This window comes from Sorex fumeus, unplaced genomic scaffold (assembly GCF_029834395.1).
Source record: "Sorex fumeus unplaced genomic scaffold, SorFum_2.1 ptg000141l, whole genome shotgun sequence".
Taxonomy (NCBI): Eukaryota; Metazoa; Chordata; class Mammalia; order Eulipotyphla; family Soricidae; genus Sorex; species Sorex fumeus.
This window is the reverse complement of record NW_026606198.1, coordinates 45300-67258: the sequence shown is the minus strand read 5'-3', so window position 1 is coordinate 67258 and position 21959 is coordinate 45300. Positions and strand designations below refer to the sequence as shown.

Here is a 21959-nt window from a genome sequence, read left to right as displayed (position 1 = left end):
AGGTGTCCACTATAAAATTGTTTATGTCCACATATGTTCATATTCACAAACTCACATGACAAGCTGCTCAGGCTGAAACGGGAGGTTCCCTGCTAGGTGGGTCCTACTCCGCGCTCTGGCTCTTAACTTTTTCGTCACCATGGAACCTCATTGTGGGATGATACATAGTGAGTCTTGAACACTGATGATATGGATGTTGCTCTGGTGTCTTTTTTGGCTGATCAACCAAGCCAATTCACTTAGCACTCTGCTAAAATTTGAGCTAATTTTAGATATTAAGTGAAAGAAGTGTTTTATATGAAGTCTAAAAAATAAAAAGTTCAAAGTGACTGATTTCTAGACACCCCCCAACCTCTGTACATAAGGAAGCATCAAAACCATCAGTTTACACAAGGCATGAGAGTGTGTTTGAGTCCATGTAGAACAACTACAAAACCATTCATCAAAGCTCCAGCATTTGGAAATTGCAATGATTAAGTATTATATGTGACAATTTTTCCATCTATGAGTAGGTAGGATGACCTCTCCTTCCCAAGATGTTCATAAAAATAATGTGAATGAGACATGTACAGCATGTAAAGTGTGCCTATTCTGTGCAATTAAATCTTCTGAGCAAGGTTCCATTTATGTTAGGATGTTTTAACTCCCCAAACACAATATAAAAGGAAACACACAAGATTTTAGATGCAGTAAACAAGACTTCACAATGATCACATGAAAGAAAGCTTGGATTTTTAAGGATGAATTGGGCAATTGCTGGCAGCCCTCTGAGTGAAAAGAGAAAAATTAAAAACTCTATTTTTCCTCTTTTTCTGGCTCAGCAAAGTTGAGGGTAATATTGATAATCTTTATCCAAGTAAAGGGCTGGATCAATAGCACAGAGAATAGGTAGTTTGCCTTGCACTCAGTCAACATGGACGACCAGGGTTCGGTTCTTCCACCCCTCTCAGAGAGCCCTGCAAGCTACCGAGAGTATCTCACCCTCACAGCAAAGCCTGGCAAGCTACCCGTGATGTATGGATATGCCAAACACAGTAATAAGTCTCATTATGTTACTGGGCCCACTCGAGCAAATTGATGAACAATGGGAGGACAGTGATACAGTGATACAGTGACCCAAGTACAATCTTCAGCGAAAAAAGTCCATTAAGAAAATGTGTTTTTAATACTATCTTGACATAATTTCGTATGGCAACAAATCATGAATTTTTCCAAAATCTAAGACCAAAGGAAAAAGTTTAGAAATACTCTTTTTAACTTTCTGAAAACTAAAACCACTAAAAGACATTGAAGAAAATAGATCTTGAGGAAAGCACTATGGCTTATTTCAATTTGATAGGACTGTACAGTTTTAAAAGGATGATGGCTTTATAGCTAAGCTATTATGTAATCAGATTGAACTAATTATGACTGCCATTCTTCAAGCGACCATTCTTAAGACTCAACTACTAGTAGAATTGTCCTGGTTTATGAATTTATTGATGAAATTATATGTCTGTTTTTTTCATTTTAAACAAGAGGAAGTGAGCAACACTTTAATGAATGCCATAAATCAGTAATTATTCAGGCAAATGTTATACTCTGACCTTGTTTAAAATCACTAGGTGGGGATAAGTACACATGCAGAATGATTTTTTAAGATCAGTTTCCCATTACATTACATTGTAACTTTCTTCTAAGTTAGAATCACTTTTATCTATAAAGTGAATAAACATGGAGAATGTGGTTCCTCATCTGCTGTTTTTGTATCTTGGTTATTGCAATACTGAAATGATGTTGTTAGGCACATAGGTATCCATAGAAACCTTTCAATAAGTTATCTTGTATTCCTGTTATAGTGGCCAAGGAATAGAATTACCCAATTATATAGTACCTCTGTTTTCATTCTTTTGAGGTCTCCATATTGTTTTCTACAGAGCCTTAACCAGATTACATCCCCACTAAAACTACACACACACACACACACATACACACATTCGGTCTCTCTGTTTATTGTTTCCTCTCCGCCCCTCTCGGAGAGCCCGGCAAGCTACCGAGAGTATTCGATATGCCAGACACAGTAACAACAAAGTCTCCAGTGGAGACGTTACTGGGCCCGCTCGAGCAAATCGATGATCAACGGGAGGGCCTTTACTTTTACTTACTTTACTTGAGATTATGTGCAGTTCTGATGTATAACTTTTCTCAAGTAGCCAATTTTATAATTTTGAAAGAAATATACACAAATAAATTGATTTCTGTACTACATATACATTTGGAGTATCCATATACTTATATTAATCACATGTAACATGTGTGGAGGAGCAAATTCCATATCTAGCTCTACTTTATATATGCATGTAAATATTGCAACAAATTGTAGTACCAAAAGTCCATTTCCTATGGTTTAGTTAATATTCATATATTACAAAAAATCTATTATTGTGCGAGACCCGAGGCATAGATCTCCAAGCCTGCCCAGATCGGGACTGGGGCCTCCTCCACTCAGATCCCCCATATTCCAGTACGTAGTCGTTACACCCACCAACTGCCCCCGGAGCCATGTAATCCCATCAACGGCCAAGACCCAGAGACTATAAAACCCTGCGCCTGGAAGAGAACAGCACAGTGTCTCCTGCCTCTGCACCTGGCTACCCTCACCAGGGCCCTTTGAAGGAGAGTGGGTTGAGTTTCCCTCCCCACACCGAGCAGAGCCCCAGCAGCTGAAGACCTCCGGTTCCAGCCATAGGCATGCTTAAAACCACTCTTCACATGTTCGGACGAGCCTCACACATGAAGGAACAGGCAGAGGAATCCAGGTGTGTGAGACCCAGGGTGTAGATCTCCAAGTCTGCTCAGATTGGGACTGGGGTCTCATCCAACCAGATCCCCCATCTTCCAGTATGTATGTATTACACCCAACAACTGCCCCCGGCACCATGTAATCCCATCAACGGCCAAGACCCAGAGACTATAAAACCCAGCTCCCGGAAGCACGTGGCCATGACATCTTATTATCTAGTTCTTACTCTAGAGAACCTGACAGGCTACCAAAAGTATCTTGCCCACATGGCAGAGTCTGGCAAACTTCCATTATGTATTCAATATGCCCAAAACCAGTAACAATGATGGGTCTCATTCTTTCACTCTGAAAGAGCCTCGAATGTGGCACTTTTTAAAAATCTCAGTGCTAGGACAAAGGAGACGTTACTAGGGCCTGATAGAGACAATCGATGAACAACAGGATGACAGTGACAGTGATATTATAAAAAAAATCTAATATAATAATAACATATTGAATAATGACTCAAATTGATTTTAATATACACTCTAGTTATTGGGGTTGGAGCAATAGAACAGTGGGTAGGGTGTTTGCCTTGCACACGGTTACCCAGGTTTGATTCCTCTGACCCTCTCAGAAAGCCTAGCAAGCTACCAAGAGTATCTTGCCCACACAGCAAAGCCTGGCAAGTTACCCGTGACGTATTTGATATGCCAAAAACAGTAACAACAAGTCTCACAATTTGTTGTGAGACGTTACTGGTGCTCACTTGAGCAAATTGATGAACAACGGTAGGACAGTGATACAGTGCTACAGTGCTACTTTAGTTATTGATATATTTCCTCTTCCTATTCTCGTTTTCTCCTGTATCTTAGAATAAATTAAGCCTGATGTTTTTCTGAAGCATCTGACATTTCTGTTCGTGTTAACAGAAGAGTTACATCATATAAAAAATATTTTATTCCACACATCACGATCACGATCATCCTGTTGTTCGCCAATTGCCTCGAGTAGGCACCGGTAACGTCTCCTTTGCCCTAGCCCTGAGATTTTAAAAATTGCCTTATTCAAGGCTCTTTCAGAGTTAGGAGAATGAGACCCATCATTGTTACTGATATTTGGCATATTGAGTACACCACAGGAAGTTTGCTAGACTCTGCCGTGTGGGCAGGTTACATTCAATAGCCTGTCAGGTTGTCCAAAGTAAGAATGAGATAATAAGATGCTTCCGGGAGCTGGGTTTTATAGTCTCTGGGTCTTGGCTGTTGATGGGATTACACGACGCCGGGGGGGGGGGGGGGGGGGGGGGGGTTGGGAGGACATTTGGTGGGTGTGGCCCCTGCCTACTGGAAGTTGGAGGATCTGGGTGGAGGATGCTTAGCCCCGATTCAAGCAGGCTTGGAGATCTCAGCCCCGGGATCGGCATGCCTTTGTTTCTCTGCCAGTACCTTCATGCGTGTGGAGAGTGGTCTCAGCATGGTTGTGGCTGGTTCTGGAGGTCTTCGGCTGCCGGAGTTCTGCTCGGCGAGGGGAGGGAAACTCAATCTGCCCTCTGCAAGGGGCCCTGGTGAGAACAGCCAGGCGCAGGGGCAGGAGACTCTGCGCCGTTCTCTTCTGGGAGCTGGGTTTTATAATCTTTGGGCCTTGACCGTTGATGGGACTACATGGCGCCGGGGGCGGAGGGGGTGCAGGGGGGCAGTGGGGGGTAGTTGGTGGGTGTGACCCCTGCCTACTGGAAGATGGAGGATCTGGGTGGAGGATGCTCAGCCCCAATCTGAGCAGGCTTGGAGATCCCAGGCTCCAGCAGGCTTGGAGATCTTCTACATATATTGCAATATATATAGTTACACAAGAGTAGATAATTTTTATCTATTAACACACACACACAAACACCACTTCACTTCATGAAAAGTGGTGTTAGTTGTACCTTCAACGCGTTCTTTACTTATCATTGTTAATTTGTATAGAGGTTTAGTCCTAAATATATAGGTCATATAAAGTTTATAGTTTATAAAGGCCCTCCCGTTGATCGTCGATTTGCTCGAGCGGGCCCAGTAACGTCTCCATTGGAGACTTTGTTGTTACTGTGTCTGGCATATCGTATACTCTCGGTAGCTTGCCGGGCTCTCCGAGAGGGGCGGAGGAATCAAACTCGGGTCGGCCATGTTGGCCGCTTGTAAGGCGAATGCCCTACCGCTGTGCTATCGCTCCAGCCATATGAAAGTAGTGAGTGGTCGCAAGGTCAACCTAAAGTCAACCTGCAGCAAACTATAAACTAAACTCCTGGATATAGGTCATATATTTTTATATATTTTGACGTATAAAATATTTATTAAAAATTTCAAAAGGAGCAATAGCACAGCGGTAGGGCGTCTGCCTTGCATGGGGCTGGCTGGCTGAGCCAGGTTCGATTCCTCCGTGATTCCTCTGCCCCTCTTGGAGAGTCCGGCAAGCTACCGAGAGTATCTCACCCGCATGGCAAAGCCTGGCAAGCTACCCATAACGTATTCGATATGCCAAACACAGTAACAACGAGTCTCACAATGGAGACTTACTGGACCCGCTAGAGCAAATCGATGAACAACAGGAGGACAGTGCTACAGTGCAGTGCTACTACAAGTTCAACATTCATTATATAAAAGTGAAGACCCAAGTAGGAAGATGAAAGAATAGGTATGGGCATTGAGCTGATGGGGAAATAAGTTCAAGAAGCAAAATGAGAACAAAACAGATCTTTTGAAAGATTCCTATCAGTGTCTCATCAAGCAGAGCTCAAGCCACAGTCAATTCTATACAATTATTTCATATGCAAAAATAAATTGAGGAATATTATTCCTTCTAGCACTGTTAGATTAAGGTGCTCAAAAAAGGATGTCAGTTATGTATCTTATTCTCTGTGTCTTGATCTGTTGGGGTTTTGGGCCCTGTCTTTAATAACAGGACACTAAGAGCATCTGGGGCTTCTACCCAGCCATAATCTTCGGAGCTACACTTAGAAGTGATGGACTAGTGTGGCACTGGGATTGAACTCAGGGACTTGCACATGCCAGCATTTGCACTGACAGTCCCGGGCACACTTTTCTTAGTCTAACCTTTAGCTGTTCCATGTTCATACTCTTCCAGCTGAAAATTCAGCAGAAAGCATGTTCTTAATTATTTCTTCTCTCCCTTGATTGAGACTACTCTATAACAGATACTATAATTTTTCGGGTGTACAAATGTTAATACCCTAGTTTTCTATCTTCTTGCTTTTAATTCACATGCTTTACATTGCAAAATAATTTGTATCTCTCTAAAATAACATTCTTGGAGCGATAGCACAGTGGGTAGGGTGTTCGCCTTACACGCGGCCAACATGGCCGACCCGAGTTCGATTCCTCCGCCCCTCTCGGAGAGCCCGGCAAGCTACCGAGAGTATTCGATATGCCAGACACAGTAACAACAAAGTCTCCAATGGAGACGTTACTGGGCCCGCTCGAGCAAATCGACGATCAACGGGAGGGCCTTTACCTTTACCTTTACCTTATTATGCCTGTCTCTTCCTGTATATATTTTATATATTCCTGTGTATGTATTAATTGTATAAAAGTGAAGACCCAAGTATAGTAATTAAAAGTCTCCCCACAGGTGAAGTTTTAGTTACCAAATTTCTGAAAATCTTTGCAACTTTACTGTTTTCACTGCACTATTGAGTCTCCACCCATATGCAGTGCTCCTGGACGCTCATTTCTGGTGTGTCACAATTTCTTCCAATACCCATTATTTTTTTAAATGTTTTATTTTTTATTGAATCACCAAAAGAATAGTCACAAAGCCTTTCAGTTTAAGTCTTGATTGGTCATACAATGTTCAAATACCCATCTCTTCACCAGTGCACATTTTCCACCACCAAGAACCCCAGTATACCCCCACCTCAACCCTCCCCCTGCATGTGTGGCAGATTTCCAGTTTATCCTCTCTCTACATTGATCACATTCAATATTACCACAAAAGACACACCATTCTTATTTGGAATTTCCCCCAACAATCAGACTTGTCAAAAAGACATCATTAAATAATTTGTTTTCTATTGCTGATTATGAAGAGCATATGATGTCGCGTGGCCACTATTGCAGCCATGCGATTTTGGATTTCTGATATTCTAGTAATAAGTCTGGAGGGATTACTGCCAAAAGCCGCTGAATTCTGAAATTTGTTGGTGTTCCTCTGGGATCATGGCCGTTCAGGAGCTGGAGGAGGTGTTTGTGAGTGGCAACTCAGGGCCTTGTCAGGACAGTGTCTGTCCCTATGACAGTAACACTGATTCTCTCTCTCTATCTCTCTGTCTCTCTCTCTTCTCCCTCTCTCTCATCATATTTCTTCTTAACTTATTGTCTTTGCCAAAGTCTGTACATGAAGAACCACTTTTGTGGATCTTCTGATTTACCGTTACTAGAGTCAGTCACCACTTAATTAAGCACTGCTTAATTTCTTCATAAACAAATTAAAATTCTTAGTCTCCTATATTATAATATCTGCCTGCTCCCAAAAGTCAATACTTCTTACTCCAAACAAGCCAGGAGGATTACTTTCCTACCTTTCCAACCCCAGGTAGTATATTTCTAAGTTTGGATTTAGCTTAAAGTAACCCTGAAACAAGGCCTTAGTGCAGTTGGTCATTTCATAAGAATAACAGGAATTGGCAGAAAAGTGAGATAACACATGCATAAAACTAGGGAAAGGTTCAGTCAGGCAACTAAGACAAATATCAGGGAAGATCTGATGAGTCACAGGAAACAATGCTCAAGGAAGCTGTGGTACTTATCCATTACTTCCAGTAATCACTAGTAAAGGAGGTCCTCCTTCTGAATTACCCTGCTCTCAAGATTAATAAACTCCTATAGCATGAGAAAAAGTCAAGCTCCTGCATATGGGTAACATAGATTTGAGACAATAACTTTAGGGAGCATCTGTCAATTCACAGGGACAAAATTATACACAATAAAGTCAATGTGCATTTTTCTGAATGAATGAATAAATTAAAAATACTACAAGAACTATGAGCAATAAGAAATGTTTTACTGGAGTATGTAGATTGGTATTTTTATTTGCTATTATTTTATTGATTTTATTTACTATTATTATAACAAGATGAGTGTGGACCCAAAATAAATAAAACAACAAAAAACAAAAATTTATCTATTTCTAGATATTTTCAGTTCTTTTGTTTAATAAAGTGAGTGAAATTATTAACTAATAATAATAGTATAAGGAACTTGTAAAGTATGATTAATATAAAAAATGAAAGAATTTACAGAAATTTTATAGAATTGAAAGTTGAAACAAATAGAAATATTTACTTTTCTTATTAACAAGTATTTTGAAAAGCATAAATGAATTAATCTCTGAGCATAGCAGGTGTGCCCCCCCCAAATAACTGAAAACAATAAAAGATAATTTAAAAACAAAAATATAAATATCTTTGGAAATTTGTCTACCTGAGAGAAACAATCATGCCACCCAAATATAATACAAATAGAATATTATTAAACCTCGTACTTTGGATTTTTTTCATTGTAACCTCTGCATCAATTTATACCTCCAAGGATATGTCTCCAGGATAATAAAAAAATCCTAGAAAAGCTATACAAATACTAATATTGCTAATGATTTAGTGTTATGTGAACATTATCTCTTGGATTTCATCTTTTAAACTGGAATGTTATGCACTTTGAACAATAACGTTCCATTTCTCTTCTCCTCTTTTCCTGGAAACCACCATTTTACTTTCTGCCTCTATGAATTTTATCACCGTGGTTCCTTCTATCAATGGAATCAAACAATATTTGTCTTTTGATTATTCATATTTCACTCAATATAATTCCCTCAAATTTTATGTGTATGCCAGAATGTCCACTGTTATTTGAAGTGAGGGTTGCATTTTTCAGGCCACAACCAGGGTTAACTCAGGGCTCTTCACCCTTGGCTGTGCTTGGGGATCTTAATGAAGTGCTGAGGATCAAACAGGGGTTGGCTGTGTGCAAAACAAGTACCTTAATCCTTGTATTATCTGATCCCCTCAATTATATCACTCTCACCTTTTGAATTAGAATAACATGGGACTAATTTCAGCTTTATCAGTGATATTTTACACATACACACCCCCCCACACCACACCACACACATAAACACAGTCAATTAAATAATTTAAAAGAAAAATGTAAATTGTATGCACATATTTAATACATGCAAGCTTAAACTGAGTTTTTCATGAAACATTAAAAATTAAAGTGTTTCTTACAAAAGGGAATGCCCTGCCACAGAGGCAAGGTGGGATGGGGGGATGGGGGCGGGAGGGATACTGGGATCCGTGGAGGTGGAAAATGGGCACTGGTGGAGGGATGGGTATTTGATCATTGTATAATCGAAACCCAAGCACAAAAATTTGTAACTCTACAACTGTACCTCATGGTGTTTCACTAATAAAAATATAAAAAAAAATTCAAGTGTTTTTTTTTTCCAACTAGTTAAGAAGTAAGGAGAATGTTGCATTGAGCCAATACAGTGGTGATGAATTAAATAATAATAAAGCACACACTCAGTAGAATGGCCTGTTGGGACATCCACAAAGAATATTTTGTTTTTTCTTCAATTAGCTCCTGTAGCTTCTTCCCTTTCAAGAAACAAATAGTGCAGGCAAGCCTTCTTGGATGCATCAAACTCATTCTACTCTTGGGCATTATTTGCAGAGAAAGAATAGCTTTTTCAAATGTTACATATGCTGTAAATCAAAGCTCATGATCTGAATTCTTCAGTTTCTACTGAGCAGCATTACATACAGTTTACAACTGTGACTATGTGCTTGCAAACAGAAATGCTGGGCTTCATTTCTACTTGAAAGGTTTAGGAGACAGGACACTGCTTGGGCTGTTTACTTTAAAGGAGATTTAATACAGATAAAGTAAATGTTAGGCGATTATTTGATTTATGTCTTTGTGATTGTTTGGATAAATCATTAGTCTAAACAGGAGGAAATATAAATATCAGAGGTAAAAGTTGGAATTCCTGCTTTTCTGAGCACCACCCACACCAATCGGGTCACATGTGTTTATTAAATAATCTGTCATGTAGCATCTCTTTGCACCCAGTTCTTGGAAGAAGAGATTTCCAGTTGAGTAAAATGCTATGATTGTCCATCAGGGCTTCACGGGCAGATCATCAGGGACTCAAAAGTGGGTAAATAGATAGATAGCTCTAAATCCATGCAAAGTCAGGAGCAGTCATCTCACAGAAATAGCACACAGAATCATCTTCATTTTTCTAGGTTTTGGAAAATCTATCAAAGGAGAACTACCGGAACTGAATTTTTTACAGATGGTGCTTTTTTTTGTTGTTTATTTGTTTGTTTGGGGGCCACACTTGGCAGTGCATAGCTGAGAAGATAGGGAAGGGGAGGAAAGGAGGAAATAGGAAAGGAAAGGAAAGGAAAGGAAAGGAAAGGAAAGGAAAGGAAAGGAAAGGAAAGGAAAGGAAAGGAAAGGAAAGGAAAGGGAGTGGAAGGATAAGGATAGGACCTTGGAATATGGCAGGGAAGACAAGAGGAATGCAGTTGATATGGTTTCATCTTCAGCACATTATATGATTCGCTTAACACCTCCAGGAGTGACCCTGAGCACAGAGCCAGGAGTAAGCCCTGAGCACTGCCAGGATTTGCTCCAGCAGGCAAAATAATAATGGTTTTCAATAATCATTATATTTATTTATTTATTTTTGCTTTTTGGGTCATACCCGGCGATGCTCAGGCATTACTCCTGGCTCTGAGTTCAGGAATTACTCTTGGTGGTGCTCGGGGGACCATATGAGATGCTGGGAATTGAACCCGGGTCGACCTCATTCAAGGCAAACACCCTACCTGCTGTACTATCACTCCAGCCCAATAATTTTCAATAACTTAAGGACTAAGAATGTCTGACCCTCTGAACTTTAATATCTGTCCCTATTCTCCAGAAAAAACACTCATATTTGATGTCCTCTGTTCTCTCCCCTAGCCTTGAGAGAACTGCATGGAGTGTGAGGAGACTGCAGATTGCTTTGCAAATAAAGAAGAAAGGGAAGAAAAGGCAGCTTACTGTAAAATGATTAAGTTATTAATATTAAGAGACTGTCTTAAGAAGTGAAAATGGGATGCCTTTTTTAACTTAACCACAAGTTATAAGCTAATATTAAGTGACCATAAAATGCTATTAACCAATATTTACGTGGCATATTAAATTCTCTAAAACATAATTTTAATGTTTAAATTTTGTGTCCTTATAAAGACATTTGATTTTTTTTACCTACGGGCTATTTCTCTTTATAGACTTATCTTCTGCCATCACAAATTCTTTCTGCTTTTTTTTGATTCTTAGTATCTCTACTCTTTGTTTCTCCCTGCACCTTATTTTCTTATAATACCCACGCCTCACTGAGGTGCCAGGATACTCTTTCTCAGAATCCCTTCCATACTTTCTCCACTCTTTCCCCTCTGCTCTCGTTTTCCTGTGTCAAAGGGCCACAGGCATGAGCAAGATGCTTCTTTATTTCTCCTGACTGCAGAGTGTTAATAAACCCCAACTTGAGTAAACAATCTTCCTCATTGACTCCTTTTCTTCTTATGAATTCTGTTGATTGTGCCTTGTAATCTTCTTAAATATTTTTATGATCATCATTGTACAATTTTCTTTCTATAAACCCTTGTCACATTTCTGCAATTATAATGTAAATATCCTAAATTAATCTTTGCTTGCAAAGGCTTTTGCTTGAACCCTGTGCAGTTCAACTCACAAGTGATGGGCACAGTGTCTATTATGCACTTAAAATATGATTGCTGCATCTACATAAATCCAATTTCAGTGGATTTCAATGCTAATTTCTTTCCATTTCATCAATTAATTTTTTGTTATTTCCTTAGAAAACCTCTAAGCATCTTTGACAAGCTAGCACATGAATCTACTTTCAACTAACTTTATTGAATCTAAAATCATATCAAGTACTTTAGATGAGATTTTATAGCTAAATTGAAATGTGCTGCATACATCAAACACAGGAAGTTACAGGCCTAAAGTTTACATTAAATATGACACCAATTACTATACAAACGGATTCCACGTATAAACAATATTTTAAATCTATCATGCTAAATTGAATCTATTTTCATATTTATTTCACCTACTTCTTAGTACTCTCTTAAATATGCTTATTTGAGAAATTGGAAATTATATTTGTGACTATATCTAACAGTTGTCTGTCAGACGCATGATCTACCTGTCATCGGTAGTAAAGTTATTCATATCTTCATTTGCTTCTGGTTGCCTTTCCCTGTGGAATATCTGACCACTGGCATCTTGTAGTCCATCTCACCTGAACAGCTGGGGCGCTTGTGCCCGGGCCCCAGCATCGCCTCATGAATGTGCCCTTTATCTCCCAGGCTGAGAGTCAGCTCTCCTGCTCCGACTACCTACCTGTTGGAACACTTTGCCTCTTACCATGCTTCATAACTGTTTCTCTGTCCCACTTCACAAGACAAAATGAAACAAAACCTTGCGCTTACTAGCTGGCTTCGGAGAATCAACCCCGAAAGTCACCTTTTCCTGTTGGCACCTGCTGCCTCCTTTCTGATTAACAGGCCTTATCTGGACTGTGCCGCCTCACGTGTCTCACTGACTCTCAAACCTAGGGACTCCTTTCAAAAGTCCAGAAACCCAGAAACTCCTATCTAAGGAAATTTGTATGAATTAATAAAATCCAAAAGAACTTTGTTGCTGCTAATTCACAATGACAAAAACTGTACCATAGATAAAGAGTCACAATTCTGCATTGAAGATTCTTCATTCTAAGTCTATAAAACTACAAATTTCAGCAATTGAATTTACACCTGGTCACTAAAACCAAGGTAGTACCACGAGTCCGTGGCTTTGTCTGATTCTGCTACTGTGACTGATTTTTTTGTTTTGTTTTGTTTTCAAACTATTCCCAGACTTTATCCTGGCACATTCTTTCCAACAGTACAGTACAGCTTCCTTGGTCACATCTCCTTCCTTTACCCAGGAACTTTGCAAATTTGTGACCCAACTCTAACTGGTCACTTTATATCAGTCATTTTTCCCGATAATTAGCTTATCACATGTTGAAATGTCTCACCAAAATTCCTGTTTTTAAAAACATTTATTTAAATGCTTAAAATTATATTCTCTAAACAGAAAAAAGTGTTATAATTTTAGAGTAGTTTGGTTTTTCATCGTAGAGTATATTTAGTATTGACTCCATTATTAGAAGCCCAAAGCTTGAGATTAGACAACCTAAGTCATCTTCATTTCCAGGGACATCATCACCCAAAGAGGAATGGAAAAGCCCTTGACCTAGCAATCAAGAAGTAAGTCACTCTTACAATGTGAAGGATATGTGTGTCCCAGTGGGGTAATGTCCACAGAAGAGAAAACCTAAAATATAATAAACATTTACTTGTTTATATTTTTCTCTTCTATAATTACCATAGTGATCTCTTGCCTGATTAAAAAAAAAAACATCAACAGAGAAAGAAGATAGGTCTCAGCTGTGCTCTTAACAGAATTATCATGCAAAAAATAGTTTTCTAGTGTTATTAAAGTTTAACCCACTTATGCTAACTTAGTGAATTAAATAAGCATGATTTAGTACAGCAAAAACATAAATTGCATTCCCTTGCCAGAGAAATCCTTCCTGAGGTTATTCAGTAATGTCTATCATTTTAAATAATTTCCTATTTTGAATTTTTGCTCAATTTTTACTTTTATTCTCATTGGTTATTCTAAACCAATTACAAAAATCAATGTTTTTGAAATTCCTGCTAGTTTAAATTCCTAATAAGCTATGTGATGTTCAGAGTGTAACTCAAACTTCTTGGATTTCAAGTGAATTCAACTGCTTTATAAATTTTTGCCATCCTAGTAATATTGTTCCTCTCCACAAAAATCTTTAGTAAAAGGCAAAAGATTTGTGCGATCTGAAGAGAAACCAGAGTATGTAGGGCGTTTGCCTTGTGTGTGGCTGGCCCGGCCAAGTCGTGTTCGATTCCTCCATCCCACTCGGAGAGTCCTGCAAACTATCAAGAGTATCTCGCCCGCATGACAAAGCCTGGCAAGCTACTTGTGGCGTATTCGATATGCCAAACACAGTAACAACAAAGTCTCACAATGGAGACATTACTAGACCCGCTTAAGCAAATCGATGAACAACAGGAGGACAGAGCTACAGTGCTAGTAATATATTTTCTTCTCTCATAAACATGCTGATGTCTAATTTTTTTCTTATTTTCATAACATATATCTATATATCTGTTCTGATATTTGTACCACTAATGTAGTAGTGATTTTCTGGCTTGAGTAAGTATCAGTAATGATGTAGGCGACTTGATATGACAGATTGATTCTTCCTGCTCCTCTTTAGGATCTAGTTCTGGAGACAAGTTGAGAGTTTGCATTCCCATCTAGTTTCCATATGATGTTGATGTTGCTGCCACAGTTTGAGGACTAAGGTAACAGGGAAATTTTCTCAAGTGAGCCAGAAGTGAAATTGGGATATGTTTGAATGCTATCTTCTTATCTCCAAACCAACACTCTAGAATCATTCCCTGCTTAGTTTTTCTGATGTTGGCAATCAGATCAAGTTTATGTAAAGTTCCTAACCTGTAAGGAGCAATCAACATACAGGGATAGACACCCAACCCTGCTATCTCAGTAGATACACCTCCACATTGCAACCATCTGCCTGTTCCCTCAACTTTTCAGGTGAGGTTAACGTCCCAGCGGACATCTCTTTGGAACCAGAGGTAGATTCTTCTCCTTCTGACAGGCCCAGCACCCTGCATGCCTAACCTCCACCTCCACATCAAGATTTTCTGCTTGCTCATTCAACCTTCTAGGTCAACATCCCCTACTCATGCCCACAACTCCACTTGCTGATGTTTATACCCAGTACCACATGGCTGCATATGCATGGCAGTCTACTGGTTACACCTCAAACCACACACAATTGTACCTCCCATCACTGCATGAGAACTGGCAGGGAAGGAATTAAGAAACACTCCGCTGGAATCCATCAGAGGTTCCTAGAGTTATTAACAACAAAGTTTCACCCCCAGCACAGCAGGAGCAGAGCAAACATGATGGGGACAGGATGCTGCATAAAACTTAATATGATCAGTGAGTGAAAATAATAGCGCAGAAGCCTTCACCAGCTCTGTAGACTCTCAGAGAATGACTTTAGTGATACTGTCTACAGAATGTTAAATGAATTCAAAGAAACGATGGCACAGGTGGTCAGCAAAGCAAAAATATTAAAATATAAATAAGAAAACTTCAATCAGAAATAACGTAAATTAAGAGTATGGTAAGTGATACAAGAATTAATAGAAATTCTGAACAGCAGAATAAGATTGAGTAAAAATATTGGTAAGCTCCAAGATTAAATGCATAAATTCACTTGAAAACAACTTAACATGGAAAAAGGTTGAAAAGAAAGGGAGCATACCAGATAACTATGGGATGAATTCAGGAGGAACAGTATCAGAATCACTGGAGACCCTGAAGTGATCAAGAAACAATAGTGAAAGAAATAATACACAAAACTTTCCTAGTGTTGAATGAAGACACCCAAATCTAAGAAACCTGAAAGATCCCAGAAAAAATAGACCTTAATATAAAAACTCCAAAGCAATGGCTGGAGTGATAGCACAGCAATAGGGCATTTGCCTTGCATGCAGCCAGCTCAGCCTAGCCAGGTTCGATTCCTCTGCCCCTCTCGGAGAGCCCGACAAGCTACTGAGAGTATCTCACCCACACGGCAAAGCCTGGCAAGCTCCCCGTGACGTATTCGATATGCCAAACACAGTATCAACAAGTCTCACAAAAGAGACATTACTGGGCCCGCTCGAGCAACTCAATGAACAACAGGAGGACAGTGCAGTGCTAATGAAAACATACAGGACAGAATATTAAATGCAACAAGATCAGAAAAGGATCTTATATACAAAGGAACTACCATGAGATTCACACAAGAGATCTAAAATATGAGACTCTATGAGCCAGACGAAAATGATGTGATATATAGTAAGAACAAAAACAAAACAAAACATAAAAACTTCACCGAGAATACTATATCCAGGTACATTATCATTGATATTTTAAGAAATGATGAGACGATCTATAAATAAGTAACAACTTGGAGAATTCACAGTGCTAAAACCAGCTTTGCCAGAAACAGATGAGTTCTTTAAAGATAAGACAATCACCTCAGTACTTTGCATTGAGTATGGAGTTCATTTATGGTGTTCAGGCTTTCCCTCTTCCATGATAAAAAAAGGTTTATTTATGTCTGGCTTGAAAATGGTTTTATATTTTTTCAATAATAATTTGTTTCCTATAGGTTGATTATTCAATCTATGTCTCTTCAATATTTTTACATCTATAGAGATTTCTATTAAATAGTTTTCTTACTAAAGAAGGCCTTTAAGCATACGTAATCTATTAATACAATATATTATAACATAAATACAGTGTTCCCTTTTTAGGATAAAACTCAATTTATACTTTAGCAGTTCTAGTATTTTCCATTAAATTATTTTGTAATTATCCTTACTCATCAAATTGTACACTTGAAAGATTGATCTTTTTTACATTAGCATAAAATTTTTCATATCATTATTTTTAAAATTTGTACACCTATAAAAGAAAAGCGGGCTGGAGCGATAGCACAGTGGTAGGGCATTCGCCTTACAAGCGGCCAACATGGCCGACCCGAGTTTGATTCCTCCGCCCCTCTCGGAGAGCCCCGCAAGCTACCGAGAGTATTCGATATGCCAAACACAGTAACAACAAAGTCTCCAATGGAGACATTACTGGGCCCGCTCGAGCAAATCGACGATCAACGGGAGGGCCTTTACCTTTACCTTTATAAAAGAAAAGTACATACAGTTTTTGAAAAATATTTTATAAACTTATTTAAATTTAAATTTTTGTGGAATTTAATTTAGCTTTATTCATCTACATATATTTTGGTGTCACCTTCTCCACAATATAAAAAAACTCTCATAAGTGGGATATAAAGAAACAGAGTACAGAAGCAACAAATGGCCAAAGATATTGGGAAGCACAAGAAACTTTGTCTACAGGACTGAGATTACCTGGGATGAGGGTGGGTTAGGGCACTTTGGACTGTGTTGGAGGGGAGAAGTACTCACTCTGTCGGTGGGTTTGGTACTAGAATGTTGTAGGCATGAAAGTATAATTAGCAGCATTGTAAATCACTGTTCGTTCAATAAAATATGTATATATACATACATTAATGAAAAATAGGGAGGGGGGGTGAAATGATAGCACAGTTGATAGGGAACTTCCTTGTGCAAGTAACTGACCAGATTTGATCCTGCCACCTTATGTGATCCCCTGAGCCCACAGCACAGATTACGGAGATAAGAACCTAAAGTAAGTCTGAGTACCACCAGGTGTGGCCCAGACAAAAAAATTCGGAACGGTCAGCCTATATTTTGATTATTTAATCTTCAATGCATCTTCATTAATTGCATCCCTTTATAATTCTGTTTTCTTGGAAACCTAGAGTAAACAAAGGTATGCCCATCAAGCACTTTTGTTTGTTCATAATTTACTTTTTAATTGAATCATCATAAGATATAGTTACAAAGCTTTTGTGGTGAGGTTTCAGTCATACAATGTTCTAATACCCATCCCTCCACCAGTGTATATTTCCCACCACCAATATCCTCCATATATCTCTCTAACCACCCCTCAGCATGCCTCTATGCTCTATAGTAGGCACTTTTCTTCTCTCTCTGTTTCTCTCTCTCTCTCTCTGTGTCACTATCTTTCTCCCTCTCCTTTTGGGGATTATGGTTTGCAAAGCAGATACTGAGAAGCCATCATGTTTGGTCCTTTACTAACTTTCATCACATATTTCCCATCCAGAGTGATCCCCTTCAACCACCTTGTCATAAGTGTCACTCCCCTATCCCAACTGCCCTCTCCCCCAGCCCTTGAGGCAGGCTTCCAACCATGGACCATTTGTCCTGCCCCTTGTTTCTACTATCCTTGGGTGTTAGTTTCACATCATGTTTATTTTCTATATCCTACTGTGAGTTTCAAAAGAAGGACCATGAGCATGCATGGGACTCGAGCATTCGCTGACCCAGAGCCATTCCCCTGGCCAGCCCACAGCGATGGACAGATGAAGGACTAGGGAACAGAGAAACAGGGCCCCAAGATCTTTGGTAGTCAGTTTGCTTCTCTCTCCTCCACAGGGTAGTTCAATCTCTCCCCTGACAGCACAATCTTAGTCATAGTTTTGGCTATAGTCCCAGTCATCATAGTTTCATCATCTTCATCTCATAGTCTTCCTCTTTCTAGTCCAGCTCACTCTTTTTTAGCATTATTTTACTCTTTTATCCTGTGGGTTTTTTTTTTAGGCTTACAAATTTTGTGCTTGGGTTTCAGTTATACAATGATCAAGTGCCCATCCCTCCACCAGTGCCCGTCATCCATCACCACGGGTCCCAGCACCCCCCCCACCCCCCACCCCCCACCCCCGTCCCATCCTGCCTCTGTGGCAGGGTATTCTCCCTTGTTCTCTTTCTCTTCTTTTGGGTACTGTGTTTTGCAAGAGAGGCATTGAGTGGCAGTCATGTTTGGTCTATAGACTACTTTTAACATGCTTCTCCCACCCTGGGAGGGTCCTCACAACACCCTTCATTTGGGTGTTATATAGAAATCATGGAGGGTGGGATACACATAAGTGGGGCTGAACGCTGTCATAACAACAAACATGTAAATCCACTCCTTCAGGGGAAGTTCTAGAAGATTAACTCAAAGGCTGGAGCAATAGCACAGTGGGTAGGGCATTTGCCTTGCATGTGGCCGACCCAGTTTCGATTTATCTGTCCTTCTCAGAGAGACTGGCAAGCTACTGAGAGTATCCCTCCCACATGACAGAGCCTGGCAAGCTCCCAGTGGCGTATTTGATATGCCAAAAACTGTAGCAAGTCTCACAATGGAGATGTTACTGGTGCCCGCTCGAGCAAATTGATGAACAATGGGAGGACAGTGTAGTGCTGTGCTACATAATAAACAAGCTATGTATGAAGTTAATATCTAAGACATACATATCTATGTATATCTATATTACCCTGGTAGAACTTTTTATATAAAATATAACTCTATATATAATATCCAAAATATATATACACATATATTGCACCGTAGAACTTAAAAGAAAATTTCATGTAACCCCATCAAAATATGGGGAGAAGAAATGAAGAGAAATTTCCTCATAGAAGAATTACAAATGGCCAAAGGCACATTAAAATATGCTCTACGTCACTAATCATCAGAGATGCAAATCAAAACATTGAGATATCATCTCACACCACAGAGTCTAGCACATCAAAAAGAACAAGAACAACCAGTGCTATTGTGGATGTTCGGCGAAAGGGACTCTCATTCACTGTAGGCAGGAATGTTGATTGATCCAGCCTTTCTGGAAAACAATGTGGACATTCTGCAAAAAAACTAGAAATTGAGCTAAACTCAGACCTCTTTCTAATGTGGTTCATTAAAGGCAAATCAAAATGGATTAAAGAACTTAATATCAGCAGAGGCCACTTTAAAACTTACTACCTCAAATATTCTAGTATATATCCTTCCCTTCATAGAACAGTAGACATGATTCATAAGAGCTGAGCAGTTCTTGTTTCATTACATGTTAACCAGGATCAAGAGTACTACAAGAGCCACCCAAACTCACTGAGTGCCATCCTGTCTGCCCTCCTGCCATCCTCCAGCACCACACCTGGTTTGCTCCCCCTCCCAGGTTTCTGCCCCTCCACACCTGGCACTCCATCCACATCGCAGTAGGGAGCATGGCCTCTGCAGAAGTGGGTGTGGCCTCTTTGGGGATCAGTTATTTTCCCCTTTCCCGGCACTCTGGACTCACATCTTCATCTCCACCACCAAATTCTGTGGAGAATATGCAGGCCATCTCAAACACATTAGGGCAATAGTCCAGTAGCCTATTCCAATTGTACCGTAATACTGCCAGACAGAAGAAGCTCTCCGAGCCCAATATTAAAGAACACATCTTCTGAAGTTTCACTAGAGACCTCACGACCTCACATAAGCTTCAGAGGAGCACCTGCGAGGAAGGTGAAACTCTAGAAAGGGGAGAAACCCCTAGTAAACCGAAACAGAAATGAAAAGGGGGGGCATCACAACAGAAACCAAAGAAATTCAAGAGACCATCAGAGACCAACTTTGAAAATCTGTATACCATAAAACAGGAGAACCTAGAAGAAATAGATAAATTCCTGGATTCCTCCCAACGTTGGACCAAGAAGATCTGGAATACCTGAATACTTATTAATATCAAAGAAATTGAAACTGTAATCAAAAGTCTTCCCAAAAACAAAAGTCCAGGTCCAAATGGATTCACTAACGAATTCTTCCAAACTTTTAAAGAGAACCTTTAAAGAAGAGGAGTTCTTCTCACGCTTTTCTAGGAAATTGAAGAAACAGAAACTCTCCTAAACAGTTTCTATGAAGGACATATCTCCCTAATACCAAAAGCAAATAAAGACACCATAAAAAAAAGAAAACTATAGGCCGATATTCCTGATGAACACAGATGCAAAGATCCTCAAACAAATATTAGCAAACAGAACCCAACAATTCATCAAAAAGATAATACAGCACGATCAATTGGGATTCATCCTGGGGATGCAAGGATGGTTTAATATTCAGAAATCAATCAACATAATCCATCATATCAACAAAATAAAAAATACAAACCATACGATCATATCAAGAGATGCAGAGAAAGCATTTAACAAGATCCAGCACCCGTTTATGATGAAAACTCTAGCCAAAATGGGTATAGAAGGGACTTTCCTCAATATACTCAAAGCCATCTACCACAAGCCTGTGGCAAGTATCATCCTTAATTGGGAAAAACTGAAAGTCTTCCTTCTAAGATCAGGGACGAGACAAGGATGCCCACTCTCACCCCTTCTGTTCAATATGGTACTGGAAGTACTTACAGTACCAGTTAGGCAAGAAAAAGAGCTATTGTATAGCGGGTGGTAGCTTATCTTGCTTACAGCTAATCAAGGTTTCATCCCTGGGACCACATATGATTGCTTGAGTCTGTCAGAAGTGTTCCATGATCACAGAGTCAGGAGTAACCCCTGAGCATAACAGGGTATGGCCCCAAACAAAACAAAGCAAAAGAATAGTTGACAGTCATTCATCTACTGCCTGTGGTCTTCTTAAGCTCTAAAGGGCATTATCATGTCACTTCTCATTAGAAGTCATTCAGTTTAATATAATCCGCTTTTTCCCTCAAAGAGGTAATGTCAAAACACCCGGGCTGGATAGAGCCAAGATACGAATTTGTCTTTTTACCCTTGACCCTGCATTTATTCAGTGGAGCAAATTAGAAAAGGGTCAGATTGTCCTTTTTTTTTTTATATTAGCTCTCAATAACAGTAAACAAAATGAACTTGAACTCTTGGGATTGAAACAATTCTCTGCTTATTTTTGTTTTCTGTTTTTGTTTGTGTTTCATAGAGATGCTAATTATTTATTTCATCATTTTCCCAAAGAAAGCCAAAGTTTTCTTTAAAATCAAGATATATCTTCTTGGTTTGACAATAAAAACATTTGATATATTTGATATTTTATATAAAAAATGAAAACTTAAGATGGAAATGATTGCCAGAATAATAAATCACTTGCAGAAAAAATGGTCTATTTATTACTTAATTCTTGAACTTTCATTTATAATATTTAGCTATTAATAATGATAAAATAAGTTAGGACAGGTTGGAGCATGTTTCAGATAAAAATCTATTACAATGTATGATGAAAAACTGCTTTTTATCTTGGAAGCTGGCCTGTGAGTCACTGGGTATCCTAGGAAACCTTCCCTTCCTGCTTAGACTTGGAGATATCTTGCAAGCTGAGTCTTTCTTGCCCTTAAATTTTTCCCTCTGTGGATTCAGATTACTACTTTTTAGAGGGAATGAAATGACTCAGATTCTTTAACTCTATCTTACACTAGCTATCCAAGCACATTATTTTATTAAATAATTTTTATGATTTACAAAAATACAATTACAAAACTTATTTTCTACAAGTGTTGA

The 21959-nt window shown here is 39.2% G+C and overlaps 1 non-coding gene across 1 annotated transcript; it reads right to left on the bottom strand.

The window, feature by feature from the left end:
• Window positions 1–13664: 13664 nt before the first annotated feature.
• On the bottom strand, window positions 13665–13780 carry LOC130015920 (U5 spliceosomal RNA). The gene has a single exon (XR_008791198.1). It is a non-coding gene; the product is annotated as a U5 spliceosomal RNA (small nuclear RNA).
• Window positions 13781–21959: the final 8179 nt, after the last annotated feature.